Here is a 15,139-nt window from a genome sequence, read left to right on the forward strand (position 1 = left end):
CTTGGTTTTCCATGAACTAAAATGTCCTTAGGCAAGTATGACATTACCGCATTTTTAATAACTACATTACCGAACTCTCGGCCATTATCGAAAAGTAAAATGCATGAATGTAAAAATCAAGAATATATCCGTTATTTATTGATAAGCAACTTCGTTCCTCTTAATTTGTAATGGTCTCAACAAAACAAATTTGGTTAAATGATCTTGATAAACCATAATAAACTTGTAGCCGTGATCCTCTTGTGATTGCATATCGATCAAATATACCTAAGAGCGACTATTCATTTCTGAATGCAATAAAGGTTTCGACACAAGACCCCTCTTCTCTTTACTCTTCTTCCGTTGGCAGGTCTCACAAATTGATATAAAATTATTGAACATACGAATTGTTATATTTTCGTTTTTTCTGATGGTTTTAGTCTTCAACCGACCCCAACTTCCATGACCAATAGCAACGTGGGCTGCTTCAATTGTGTCAAAATTCTCTTCAAATTTTGATGGGTTCAATCCTAGAAGTCAACTTTTTTATTTCGCCAACTTCAACAATTCTAAATCGTTTTAGTGTTTTCTCGGCAGACAGTTCCGCATCTTGTACTTCGGGCACTAATTTATTATACATGCTTTGGTTACAACATTGTAGTGACTTTCTTTCTTCTTGGTCTATTCCTTTTGTAAGATCTTTTCCAAAAACGTTCTTTCCAAGTTCTTATATCCCTGCTCTCAACCTGATCTTCGACATTATCACTCATGGTGAATAATACACAGTAGTGTAATAATGATAATATAACCAATAAAAACGATGCAGAAAAATCAACAGCTGCACACACTAGTTTGTTACCGTTTGTAACCCTACCACGAAAACGCCAAATCATATTTGTCTCTTCTCGCAACGATTTTAACTGGTATTCGCTAGTAATTCCAGTAAAAACTAGTTTCAACTAGTATAAACTACTCTAAATGAAATTTGTTCTGGATTTCTAGTTTTAACTGAATTTAGCAGTCAAATCTAGTTTTGACTAGTTAAAACTAGAATTGTCTAAAGCAGTGGCGGCTCATGGCCTTGGAGACAGGGTCGGCAAGGTGTTTTTGTCTCCTCATATAGGTATACCATCAAACTAAAAGGCTTAATTCATCATAGGAGATTTTGTTGTTTTTTGCTTTTTTTTATTTGATGTACTTGACATTCTCTCTTGTTTCATGGTGTTTCGACAATACGTGTTGATTCTTTTGAGACAAGGTAAATCCCGTTTTTTTTAGGCAGAAATTGGTGGTAATAAGAAAATTGATAAACAGTTTGTTGTAATGAATTGCAGTACTTACTACATAGAATTATACATATATATTGTGCAACTTATCCCACTTTCTAAAAATATTTGGACCAGCATAATTTTTAAGTACCTAACTTGTAATAATAATTATCTTGGAAATTCTTTGGCGAAGGTAACTTTTAAATTTTATATCGTCAAAGAGGTCAAAAATTTGCAAATCTTCAAAATTCGAAAAACGAATATCTATTTGCATATAATTGTAGGTATCCAAAATTTCAAGATATACTTACTCGTTTTTCGAGATATGTATCATGTCGTTGTCTTTTTTGGGGTGATTCGGAAATATCAAGCGAATCCAAAACGTCACTGCGTATATATTGGAAACTACTATCATTACGAAAATCTCTGAGATTTTGCACCAGCTTTCGTATTCTATTTTTAGAATAAATAATGTCAGTTGACTGATTTTGAACAACAAGGAATATCTTGGGCAAACTCTGTCTTAAAAATATTTAAAAAAATATTGAAAGAGTCATTAGTATTTAATAAAGTTCTCAAACCGATTGCTTCACGGATCGAGGTATCGCCACTTTCAAAATCATCGCCTTCGATAATAAAATCAAAAACTTCCAAAAGCTGTTCACGAAAATCTGCTACAGATACTAAAACTAGAAGAGATAATCTGCTTAGATAAAACTAACCGAGATTTAAAATTTCATCGCGTCTGACAAACTGTTCGCATTTTTTTCGAAACAAATTTGTTCTAAAGCAGTAATCCGTTTAGGTGAGCTAAACTGGCAAGAAAAGACGATATTCTTTATTTTTTTACACGTATCATGTAAAACTAAATTCATTATATGCGCATAATAGTGAGTAAATAAAGCTTGTGATGCAATAGTTTTAACTTTTGCCTGGAGACTATTCAATTCACCACTCATCACAGCAACGCCGTCATAAGATTGTCCCAGTTTGCCCTACCAATTTATTTTTGGGATCAAAAAATTTGAATATGTTCTTTAAAACACCAAAAATATATTCTGCCTTATTGCTTTTACTCACATCTCTAAAACCTAAAAACCTCTCATAAATATTACCACGTAACAACAATAATTGATAATTGTGAATGACATGATAATCAGAAGTTTCATCTATTTTCAGTGAAAAGCAAATGGTTTTCTAAATCTCAGATTCAACAACGTTATTCAAAATGTAACTATTTGATTATATGTATTAGTTCATTCTGTATTACGAATTCACTTCGAATCAGAAAGTAAATAGGTATTTCTAAAACAATTTTATTAATTCTCTATAATTAGTTTGATTTTTAACAAATGCTTCGATCCATCATGTCCACTAAATGATAATTCCTGACAACTTAAAAAAATTACAATATCGATTAAACGACGTAAAACGGCGTGATTATTTTTGACAATTTCTACCGATGCATGCTTTCAAATGAAACACCGACCGGCAGACCGAAATGTGCTGTACTTGCCGCTTAACCTGCCATGCCGTATCTGCTATTGCCCACGGAGAGAAGTAATGTTCGCTTGCTCATCGACTTGTTATTTCGTTGAGTTTTACGTGTAAATTGTCAAGCTACGGATGAGTTAGGGACGGCTAGCCGAAAAGTCAGATATATGGCTCGGATCATTGATTTTTTGAGAAGTCTGTTATGCGCAGGGATCACTTTTAACGCTCGGATTGATCAAATCCTTTTAACCTTCGGAGTACGGAGATTATTTGACTTACTTAGATTACGATGATGGGTCAAGCGTGACCCATTTTCATTTTATTTATAAGATTGTTTTAAATAGCCAGTATTATTAAACAGTATCTTTAATTCAACAAAAAACAAACAAAATCCTAAATTATTGTATTTAATTTGTTTAAGATGGTTACCCATGGGCATATACTAGTTCGCTCCGGCGGCCAGATTTTAATACCTTACAGAAAACGGGCATAGGTAAATTTGCTCCGGCCATATATTTGAATACAGTGGAACCTCGATAAGTTGGATTAATCGAGACTGCGGCCGATCCGAGTTATCGAAAATCCGAGTTAGCCGGAGAATATGGTAAAAATTAATAAAACACGGTATACTTACAGATAAACTCCATTATAATTGCAAAAACATGAAATACATAAAATATGCACCATACATCTAAATTACGTACAGTTGTATACAGTATTGTTTATTTCTTGGTAAAAAACTTGGTCAAAGTGAAAAAATGTTTGTTTTGTCTGATGAAAATCGGTTCGGGTTAGCCAGACTTCCGGGTTATCGGAGGCCGACTTATCGGGGTTCCACTGTACATATACCCGTAAACAGAGACGGCTGCGATTTACGTGTACCTACAAACATATTGAAAATATTCTTCGAAATCCGAAGACCGGGTCAAGACTGACCCGGCATCATAGATGTTACGTAGAGGAAAAACTGTAATTTGCATGTTCACGAATTATATACGAAAAAATAGATTGAAACAAATAAGGAGAACTTACGATCAATCGGATTTGTAAAAAAATTATTTCATAAAGTATTAAGAAATAACTGAATTTCGGGTCACGCTTGACCCAGTCTTCGTACTCCGAAGGTTAAAAACCATGAATAAAATTTAGTCTGTATTATCTAACAGATTTTTTTTTACTTCACAGATATAAATATTAAAAATTCTATATCTATAAATGTGTGGGTCGGCACTGCCGACCCTGACCGGCCGCCACTGGTCTAAAGCGCTTAGTTAAAACTAGTTTTTAATAGTAAATTCGAGTTTTAACTGAAATCGGGTCTTAACGGTAACACTTACACTGAATAATATAATGTGATTTAAAATAATTAAACGGATTATAGTATATTTTAGTTCATAACATTAGAGTTGTGTATCAACGGCTTGATGCCTCTTTACGGTTTGTATGTAAACATTACTTTCGATTCTCTCCCGTTCCATGGGGAAACGTAGACAAGTGATGTTCCCTCGGGACCATACATCTAAAGTCGACTGGGACTTGGCGCCGATTTTGCACTAGATTGCTTTGAACCGTTTTCACTATACAATGCGGCGGTAACACAATTTCTCTTAAAAATTGAAAATATTGATAACTCTGTCTTTTGATTCTATATCGATTACAAAAGATTGGGAGGAATTTCTAGGAAACTGTGTGCTTATTATCGAATTTTACATAATCTGTAATTTTGAATAAGCAAAAAGAATGTAAACGAAATATATACAACAATGTTTGACGTGAAAAATTACCTTTATTTTTCTATAGGACTAGTTTTAACGTTAAAACCCGAGTTACCCGACGTATTAGACAGAAATAGGGCACTAATAGCCCAGTAAATGAACGGGAAATTCGGTGATACCGTGTAATTTTCAGGGGCAACTCCGAATTGCATGAAAATTTGAATTTAGGTTCTACTTACCCTCCACTTCAAAGTTGAAATTGTGCCGTTGGTTGCTTTTAGTTAAGGGGTGACAGTCATTCCTTCTCGGGGGTGAAAAAACATACGTTCAAGATAAGACCGGAAATGGATAAATTGACTGATTTTAAGCAACTTTTGTTCTATAGAGTTTTTTACTCAAGTCAATACTTTTCGAGTTATTTGCCATTGAAAATGTTGATTTTTCGACAAAAAAAACTACGTTTTCAGACGGTTTTTCGCAATTAACTCAAAAAGTAAATATTTTATCGAAAAAATATCCTTAGCAAAAGTCTAAAAAACCCAAAAAAATGGTGTATCAGTAAAGTCCATCAATTAAATAAAAACAAAGTTGTAGCTCATGAAAAATACGTTCTTATTCGTCTAATTCCAAATCGAATATTTCAAGGTGAAATCACCGAAAAATTAAGCACTTTTCTTGAAAAACCCATTTAAACTTTTTTAAAGTGTTTATAAAAAGCTTTGTTTTAATTGTTAACAAAAATTTTAGCATTAAAAATAGGCGAATTACGCTCAAAATAAAGTTGGCCCTCTTTTTTTATAAAAAATCATGAAAATCTCGCCGTGTTTAGCTCCCCAAATGAAATTAATCTCTACCGCTTTACAAACAAGTTACTTACCTATCTATTTTTCAGTGGCGGCTCGTCAGAGGAGGCAAGGGAGGCTCAGCCTCCCCATAAATTTTTTACACACTCTATACTGTTTTGTTTATCATGAATCGCGAAAACAACAATTACTCTCACTATTATACAACGTGTAAATTCCATATTATCACTAATTATCCATACGTACGGAGCCTTAGCATTAGAACGCATGATCGCGTCTTAGTTTTATTACATATATTAGTGTAGGCAGGACCCTGGGTTATCCCGAGATGCACGAACGGAGCCGAGAAGCCCAGCATTCTCCGTTGCTAATGCTCCGTGCAGCGCAGCAGGCGTTTAAGGAGACCCGGTCTCCTAACAGTGGCATCTACGGCGCCATCACACGCTGCCCGGAGATATACCAAGGGAGGCAGTGTAGCTTCTCAGCTCCGTTGGGTGGTTGGGTGCGTCTCGGAACAACGAATTTTAGGGTCCTGACTAAAAATAATGAAAAATCTAAAAGTGCGAATTTTGTTATGAAATTTGGTATGTGGGATTATAATAATATTTGGAACAACTTGCTCAAATAAATTTTTCCGATATCTCTAACTCAAAGCAAAATATCGGTAATTTATCGTGTTTTTGAATTCGCAGTAGGCCGCGTTTAGAATTAAAAAAATTCAGTTGAGTATCTTAAAAAATTTGAAGCTTCATTATGTATGGACTGCAAAACTTCAAATCTATTTATTTTGATATGCATAGGTATCTATTTACAAATAGATGGAATTGTTAACAAATAAACGACACAAACTTTGGTATTAAACTTTTACTATTAGACTTTTACTATTTTTAAAATGATGATATCATGAAATTATGAATTAGGATGATATTATGAAATGTAAATAAAAAATGGTCAAAAGATGGGGCCTTAAATTACATTTTTTGGCGCATTTTTTTGAATTTGTCTAGATATTTTACAGTTAGGTATAGCCTCCCCTATTGTAAAAATCACGAGCCGCCACTGCTATTTTTTATATGATCTGTCAGTCTCACCGGTTTAAAGTGTTTATTTTTGAAAGGGTTATAATTGAGAAAGCTTGAATGGGTCACTAATCACGAGTGTATGCAAATTTTGAACAGCCATATCTTAACCAATTTTTGTCCTGCGGAGAATCAAAATGAAACTAGCATATTTATAATAGCAAAACCTACATTTTTTTACTCTTTAAGATTTTTCTTATCACTAATACTTTTTAAGTTATTTTGAAAAAATGAAATTTTTCAAAAATTTTTAGAAATTTTTTTTTTTACTATAAAACCAAATGTTTTAAAAATAAGCACTTCAAACCAATCAAACTTACAGATCATATAAACAATACACATACAGTTAAAATAGATGGTAAATCCAAACGATTAATTTCATTTAGGGTGCTAAATAGAGGGAGGTTTTCACGATTTTTTTTACCAAAAAAAAGGGGCCAACTTTTTTTTTTCAGTGTAACTCGTTTATTTTTGATGCTGTAAACTTTTGTAAAAAACAAATAATAAGCTTTTTTTCGATACTTTAAAAATTTTAATAAGGTTTTCCCGAAAAACGCTTCTTTCTTCGGTGATTTCGTGTTGAATTATTCGATTTGGAATTAGACGAATAAGAACGTATTTTTCATGAGCTACAACTTTGCTTCTACTCAATTTGTAGACTTTACTGGTACACCATTTTTTTCGTTTTTTTATAGGCTACACTTTTGCTAAAAATATTTTTTTCGACAAAATATTTACTTTTTGAGTTTTGGGAAAAACGGTCTGAAAACGTTGTTTTTTTGTCGAAAAATCAACATTTTAAATCGCGAATAACTCGAAAAATATTGATTTACGTAAAAAACTTTATAGAACAAAAGGTGCTTAAAATAAATCAATTTATCCATTTCTGGCCTTATTTTAAACACGCGTTTTTCACCCCCCGAGAAGGGGTAAATGTCACCCCCCAAGTAAAAGCAACCAACAACACAAATTCAACTTTGAAGTGGAGGGTAAGTAGAACTTAAATCCAAATTTTCATGCAATTCGGAGTTGCCCCTGGAAATTACACTCCAAAACGGTCATTTATTGGGCTATAAATTAAAGGCTTGAGAAGAGAATTAATACCAACAATGATAATAAGCTTACGCATGGCATATTTGAGATAACTTCTTCTTGCTCTTTATAATCAATTCTGCTTTTTCCTTGGCGGATTGATACCTCTGTGGAAACTTGTCACTCCATTTTTTGCGCAGTCGACCAATCTTTATTCTACTGATTGGGGATTTATCCCTTACTCTTTTGACCACACTTGTTTCCTCCATACTGTGTCCATACTGCTTACGTGATTATTCCATTATTATTTTCTACTGCCTGTCCAATGGTTTATACACTTTACGTTACATGTACGTGTATATTTTTTTCTAATGTCTTCACTCCCCTTTTGCATTTCTCAGCACTTTTCCATTAATTCTTTTCATTACTATCATCTCTGTCATTTACAGTATTCTTTGTGTTGTGGCTGTATCGGGTCTTGTTTCTGATGCATATTATGTCAGTATGGTCTTACGCTGGCTTTATAAATTCCTAACTTCACCTCAGTGTTAATAATATATCGGTTTTGCCATATTATAGCGTTATTAAGGTATCCTTCCAGTCTATTTGATTTGAACTTGACTTCTTACTTCTTTGTCCAGGTCTTAGTAGCTGGACAATGTAATTGCAATGTATTTTATTCCAATCCATTCCTTGTTCAATACTCATGCTATTAATCAATTTACATTTTACATCTGATCGATTCTTTGCTCCAGATTTAGCCATACGGCTCACACTACCTCTAAGGGAAAAATTGACTCATCTAAGATACCTACGGTATCAAAAGGATTGAGCTCTGGTGGGACTCTTTCCCTAGTGTTATCGAGCCCTAGGTGACTGGGTATGCAGGTGTATCTCCCAAAAATTTTCGTACACTTTTGGCCGTCGCGAACAGTACAGTTTTCTGCATGGTCTTATAAAGATGTTCATTCAGACCCAGCTTTTTGATGCTTTCGAGGAGGGTCTTCGGAATGACTCCAGTAGTAGACATAATAATCGGTATATAATCGGTCTAGGTACTTTGCATTCTCCATTGTCTCCGTATTTGAATTTCCAGATCTCTGTACTTGGCGATCTTTTCAACTACGTAGATTATTGTTGTTACGTATCGCCATATCAATTAGTGCTGTTTGTCTTGTTAATTTATTAACTAGTACGAGATCTGGTCTGTTATGTGCCACTGTTTGGTCTGTGAGCACAGTGCGGTCCCAGTATAGCTTGTAGTTGCCATCCTCAAGCATACTCTCAGGAACGTATTGATAATATGGGAGATGGTCCGTTTGGAGAATTCCCAGTTTGATAGCTATCTCTTGATGAAGGATCTTTCCAACTGAGTCATGCCGTTCCTTGTATTCAGTTGCAGCAAATGCCTGGCAGCCCCCGGTAATATGTTGGATAGTTTCTTGGGCTTGACCTCGATATCGGCATCTGTCGTTTTGAACCTGAGGGTCTTTGACGATATATTTCAGGTAATTTTTGGTTGGTATAACCTGATCCTGAATGGCCAGTAATGATCCCTCCGTTTCAAGGAACATCCTTCCTGATGTCAACCAATAGTTCGACGCTATATTGTCGACATAGTCTTGGCTGACCTCATTGGGATGTCGCCCGTGTAGAGGTTTACCCATCCAGGTCCGCATTTTTTCGTCTTTAGTGAGGTGGTTTATGCGCATTTGTGGTTCTCTCAGTTTGATCTGTGTTGTGTCATTTACTGCGCAGATAGCCCAATGTAGAGTAGATGTTTCAGCTTGCATCTGAAAATAAGTTCTTAAGGTAGCAATTTGTTTGTCTAATTGCTTACCTATATCCATAAGTCCTCTTCCTCCTAAATTCCGTGGTAATGTCGTTCTTTCTACTGCACTTTTGGGATGGTGTTTTTGTGCCTTTGTGAGGTGCGTCATTACTTTTCGTTGAAGATTTTCCGTTGAAGATGTCCGTTTTTGTCCACTTAACAATGCCAAATAAGTAGCTAAGCGCGGAATATGCGTAGGTGTTTAGAGCATTAATAGTCCAGAAAGCCACTGCGCATCCGCTAGGAAAAATATTCTAATTCGGATTTTTTGCACAATCTTACTCAAAAAGGACTCCTTTTAACAAATTTGCATGTTGCCAGGACCAAAAGGTGGTCAAAAATTTTTTAACGTTTTTTTTTTGTTTTTATCCTAAAATTATTTTTTTTACATGTCAAAAAGTTTTTTTAGGTTTTTTGGATCATTCCAAACAGAAAAGGTCTTTATGCCCGATTGCACCAACAGATCTTAAACTTAAGTCGAAAATATCATAAGAATTATTATAATACAATTATAATATATTACAATAAGAATACCATAATATAATAATAGATATAATTGATAATAAGGTAAGAATCTAAAATTATGGTGCAACGTAAGTGATACTCAAGAAGGCCCTATCTATAAGTAGAGCTTAGCAAAGCTGGAGCTTAAGATCTGTTGGTGCAACCAGGCATTAGTGACTTTTCTCTAAAAATGATAGTTTTTGACATATAAGCGATTAAAAATTGAAAAATTGCGAAATCGGCCATTTTTAACCCTCAAAAACTATGTGAAAAACTGAAAATTTGAATGTTGCCAAGGTAGGTAGTTATTCTTTAAACATCGATTGATGAAATCCCGAAGAGTTTTTTGCAATACAATATTCAAAACTCCTTTGTGTTTTAATTGCTAATCAAATGTGCGCGACACTATTTTCCACCGACAGTATGGTGCAAATGGAAGGAATAAATTCGATATTTCGTAAACCGGCGACTTTAAGAAAAAATCCTGAAATAGGTCGATTTTTATTTTTAAGTTATGATATTGTGGCATATATGGTATACTAGTGACGTCATCCATCTGGACGTGATGACGTAATCGATGATTTTTTTAAATGAGAATAGGGGTTACATGCTAGTTCATTTGAAAGGTTCTTCAATTCTCTATTCAGCAATAAAAACATTTACATAATTATTTATACAGGGTGTCCAAAAAATGTTTATTAAATTAAATTATTTGACAAAAAAAGAAGTAGAAGGACACCCTGTATAAATAATTATGTAAATGTTTACATTTGTGAATAGAGAATTGAAGAACGGTTCAAATGAGCTACAACACGACCCCTATTCTCATTTAAAAAAATCATCGATTACGTCATCACGCCCAGACGGATGACGTCACTAGTATACCATATATGCCACAATATTATAACTTAAAAATAAAAATCGACATGTTTCGGGATTTTTCCTTAAAGTCGCTAGTTTACGAAATAACGAATTTATTCCTTTCATTTGCACCATACTGTCGTCGGTGGAAAATAGTGTCGCGCACGCTTGATTAGCAATTAAAAAACAAAGGAGTTTTGAATATTGTATTGCAAAAAACTCTTCGGGATTTCATCAATCGATGTTTTAAGAATATCTGCCTACCTTGGTAACATTCAAATTTTCAATTTTTCACATAGTTTTTGAGGGTTAAAAATGGCCGATTTCGCAACTTTTCAATTTTTAATCGCTTATATGTCAAAAACTATCATTTTTAGAGAAAAGTCACTAAAGACCTTTTCTGTTTGGAATGATCCAAAAAACCTAAAAAAACTTTTTTCCATGCAAAAATAATAATTTTAGGAAAAAAAAAAAAACTTTAAAAAAATTTTTGACCACCTTTTGGTCCTGGCAACATGCAAATTTGTTAAAAGGAGTCCTTTTTGAGTAAGATTGTGCAAAAAATCCGAATTAGAATATTTTTCCTAGCGGATGCGCAGTGGCTTTCTGGACTATAAACAAATTTCTACTGTTAAGGTGTGAGTGAAGCAGCTGTTTTACCCTTCATATAAACTCAGTAGTTATCTCTGTTTTCTTTTGTTTATGGTCAATTTTACGCGCTTGCTTTACTCCAAGATATCTATGCATATCGTTTTCACCCATGGCCTCGATGTTCTGGCCATTTTCCATATCGAATCCTCCGGACTGTACTTTTCCTCTGACTATATTTAAAATAAGGCACTTGTCTAGTCCGAAGTGCATACTAATATCATTAGAAAATGTTTCTACAGTTTTTAGCATCTCATCGAGTTGGTTTCGAGTGGAAGCCATTAATTTCAAATCATCCATGTACAATAAATGATTAATACCTCTGTAGTTTTCTAGCTGTTTTTATCTTCCTTTCTTGAATAGTAAAATGATCCTTTGCTTATTATTATTGTTTTAGTTTTTGAGATGAGATTCTGATATTGAGTTTTTTTAGTCCTATGTTAAATTTATGGACTAATCTTTACACACTAATCACACTTTACACATTAATCTTCATCTTGGGTTATCAATATTGCGTCGTCTGAGAGTATTTTTATTTCTTTGTTTGTCATTGTGTATTGTGTATCCTCTTCCTTTGTTGACGCTTTTGATGATTTCGTCTATAATTAAATTGAAGCGACTAGGGCTCAATGAGTCCCCCTCCCTTATTCCGCTGCCTCTGACTATAGGTGCTGTAAGTTGTCTATCTATTCTGATTTCGCTTTCATTGTTTTATTAGATATTTTTAATAGTTTTTATGATATCCAGGGGAACTTATCTATTATATAGAAGATGGTTTAAATATTTGTGTGCTTTGCTTCCTTCAAACCAATCTTGTGATTTCTCAGTAATTTGCTTTATGACAAATATTGCATCTGTACATGATCTTCCAGTAAAATTTTTGTTGTAAGTTTTAGGGTAGTGTTTTACAAGTTGATACCGCTGTAGTTTTCTAGCTGTTTTATCTTCTTTTCTTGAATAGTAAAATTTTTTCACTCATTCTCCATTCTTCCGGTATTTTATTATGTTTTATATATTTTTTTTAATTAATATTGTTAATTGCTGTTTTGTTTGCTGCTCCAGAATTATTTTAGTAATTCTTCTTGCAGTACCGTCTCCTATCGGCTACCATCACAGCAATCTTAAGTTTGTTGGCTGCAGCTCTAAACAATTTTATTGAACTGCACCCGTACCACTTCCTTAAATTTTGCAACCAGGAAATCCTCCTACGTCCCACATTTATCTTTCCCGAGATTTTTCCTTGGATTATGAGCCTTAAGAGGGAGTACTTTTCCCCTCTTATTATGTTACCTAGATATTCCAGTTTTCTCGTTTTTATGGTTTTTATGACTTCGCATTTCTTCCCCATCTTCAGCAAAACACCTTCATTTGTTACTCTCTCTGTCCATGCTATTTTCCACATTCTCCTGTAGTACAACATCTCGAATGCCTCAATGTTTATGATGTTTATCTTTTTTTAGTGTCCAATTGTAGGACCTAACTCTTTCACCATGCTTATCATTTATGGTTACATTCTCGTTGGTCTATAGCTTCTTTGCTACAATCATAAAGTTAATCTTTTTGAGCTTCAGTTTTAGACCATACTTGTTAGAATGAGTGTGTATGCTTTCCAGTAAATACTGTAAATTTAATAGGTTATCTGTTGCTATTAGCGTGTCATCAGCTTATCGTATATGGCTAATTAATTCTACATTAATGCTCATACAAATGTTTTGCTCTAGGAGAACTTCCTGGCATATTTTTTCGCTATATACAGTATGTCCCTGTAAGTTGTATCCATGTTGGTAAATTTTTTATTATTAATTTTACGAAAAAAAGTTATTCTTCATAAAAAGCTCTGCATGGTCCAAAACCTGAGATTCAACCATCAAATATCAAATTTTTTGAATATTATACGAGGTATGTCAAAAAGTTTGAATTTCACTCAAGAGTAAAATAGCTTTATTTTCCACAATATTGAAAATTGCTGTTATGAAAAGTTGTTTGGAATTAAAAACTCTATTCTAGTATGCAATTACATACTTCTAATTAAAAAAAATTTTTTTTTTTTGAAAAATTATGGATAACTAACCTAATTTTCAGTTATTTCAATTCAGATAACTCTTTTATTATTAACTTTACGAAAATAAGTGATTCTTAATAAAAAGTTCTGTATGGTCTAAAAGCTAAAATACAACCATCTTATGTCAAATTCTATTAATATTATAAGAAGTATGTCACAAAATATGATTTTCGCTCAAGAGTAAAATACGTTTATTTTTCACAATATCGAAAATTGTTATTATGAAAAGTTATTTAGAATTAAAAACTATGTTGCAATATGTAATTACATCCTTCTAGTTGAAATATTCTGAACTATAAGCCAAGCCGCACACCAAAGAAACATGAAACGAAAAACATGAAACACGAAACGAAAAACATGTTTCATGAAACTAAAACACTGCTAAACAAATCTCAAAGTCCGCCTACCAATGAAACGAGTGTGATTCATGCTCATGACACATTTTTATTTTCGGTGAGTTTCATAAATGGCCGGACGTATATTTGTTAACACTGTTTTATTTCCATGAAACGTAATTTACGTTTCATGTTTCTTTGATGTGTGGCCTGCCTAAAGGTACTTTACTTTTTATCTAAATTTATCGTTTTTGGCATACCTCGTATAAAATTGATAAAATTTGATATAAGATGGTTGTATTTTAGGTTTTAGAGCATCCAGAATTGTTTATTTAGAATCACTTTTTTTCGTAAAATTAATAATGAAAGAGTTATCAGAATTGAAATAACTAAAAATAATGTTATCCATAATTTAAATAATTTTTTTTCAATTAGAAGGATGTAATTGCATATTAGAATATAGTTTTTGGTTCCAAACAACTTTTCATAATAGCAATTTTCAATATTGTGAAAAATAGAGCTACTTTCATCTTGAGTGAAATTCAAACTTTTTGACATACCTTGAATAACATTCATAAAATTTGATATCTGATGGTTGAATCTTGAGTTTTGGATCATGCACAACTTTTTATAACGAATAACTTTTTTTCGTAAAATTAATAATAAAAAAGTTTTCCATATGGATACAACTTACAGGGACATACTGTATTAACTTCTTCATTTGTGTCAATTTCTTGTATTTCCGGTTCTAGCGTCATTTGTTTTTGCTCTGCATAGAGTTTTTTTAGATATTGAAACCATTTATCATTTTCTGTGTTTTGGTTCTATTAGTTCCTTTACCTCCGTTCTTTGACCTCTTATAATTGTCTTATAATTATTATCGTATGCCTATTGTGTCTTGCTTGACATGTATTTCGGGTGGGCTTTTGTCTCTTTTTTATTTATATTTTTCCTTTACTTCTGTACAGAACCATGGAGTTCTTCGCCTTGGAAGCGATTTATTTTTATTAATGTCAGATGAGTTGGGCGTTTATTGGAAAATCTCCTAAAACCCTGTTTAATGTACTTTTGTTAAATTTTACAATGAACAGGAGTTAACCTACAATTGAATAAAGGTGAAGGACAACTTTGAATCCACAAATTAATTTCCGAGCAAGTCACTTATTTACCGTAATTTAAATCGTACAATACGTAAATAATGACTCTTTTGTACCTGTTATATCTCCATTGCCACCCCAATGGCCTAAAACCTCTCCCAGTGAAAGCATATTTAGGCTTTAATATTAGTTAAGAACACAATAATCCATTTTATCCCCACTCTTAGTCTAACTTAGTTTGTACCCCACGTGTGAAAAGCGTAGCTCTCTCAAATTATGGACCACCTTTCTCTATGTGGGTGTTAGGTTCGTTCAAATCTTGGGGACTCACATTATAATGCCATTCTTAAATAGATCGTATCTTTCCTTGGTCTCTCAGAAAATTTCGTTTATTGTAGAGTGCTCTAATAACAACATTTTGCTTTTGAGGT

Source organism: Diabrotica virgifera, chromosome 8 (assembly GCF_917563875.1).
Source record: "Diabrotica virgifera virgifera chromosome 8, PGI_DIABVI_V3a".
NCBI lineage: Eukaryota > Metazoa > Arthropoda > Insecta > Coleoptera > Chrysomelidae > Diabrotica > Diabrotica virgifera.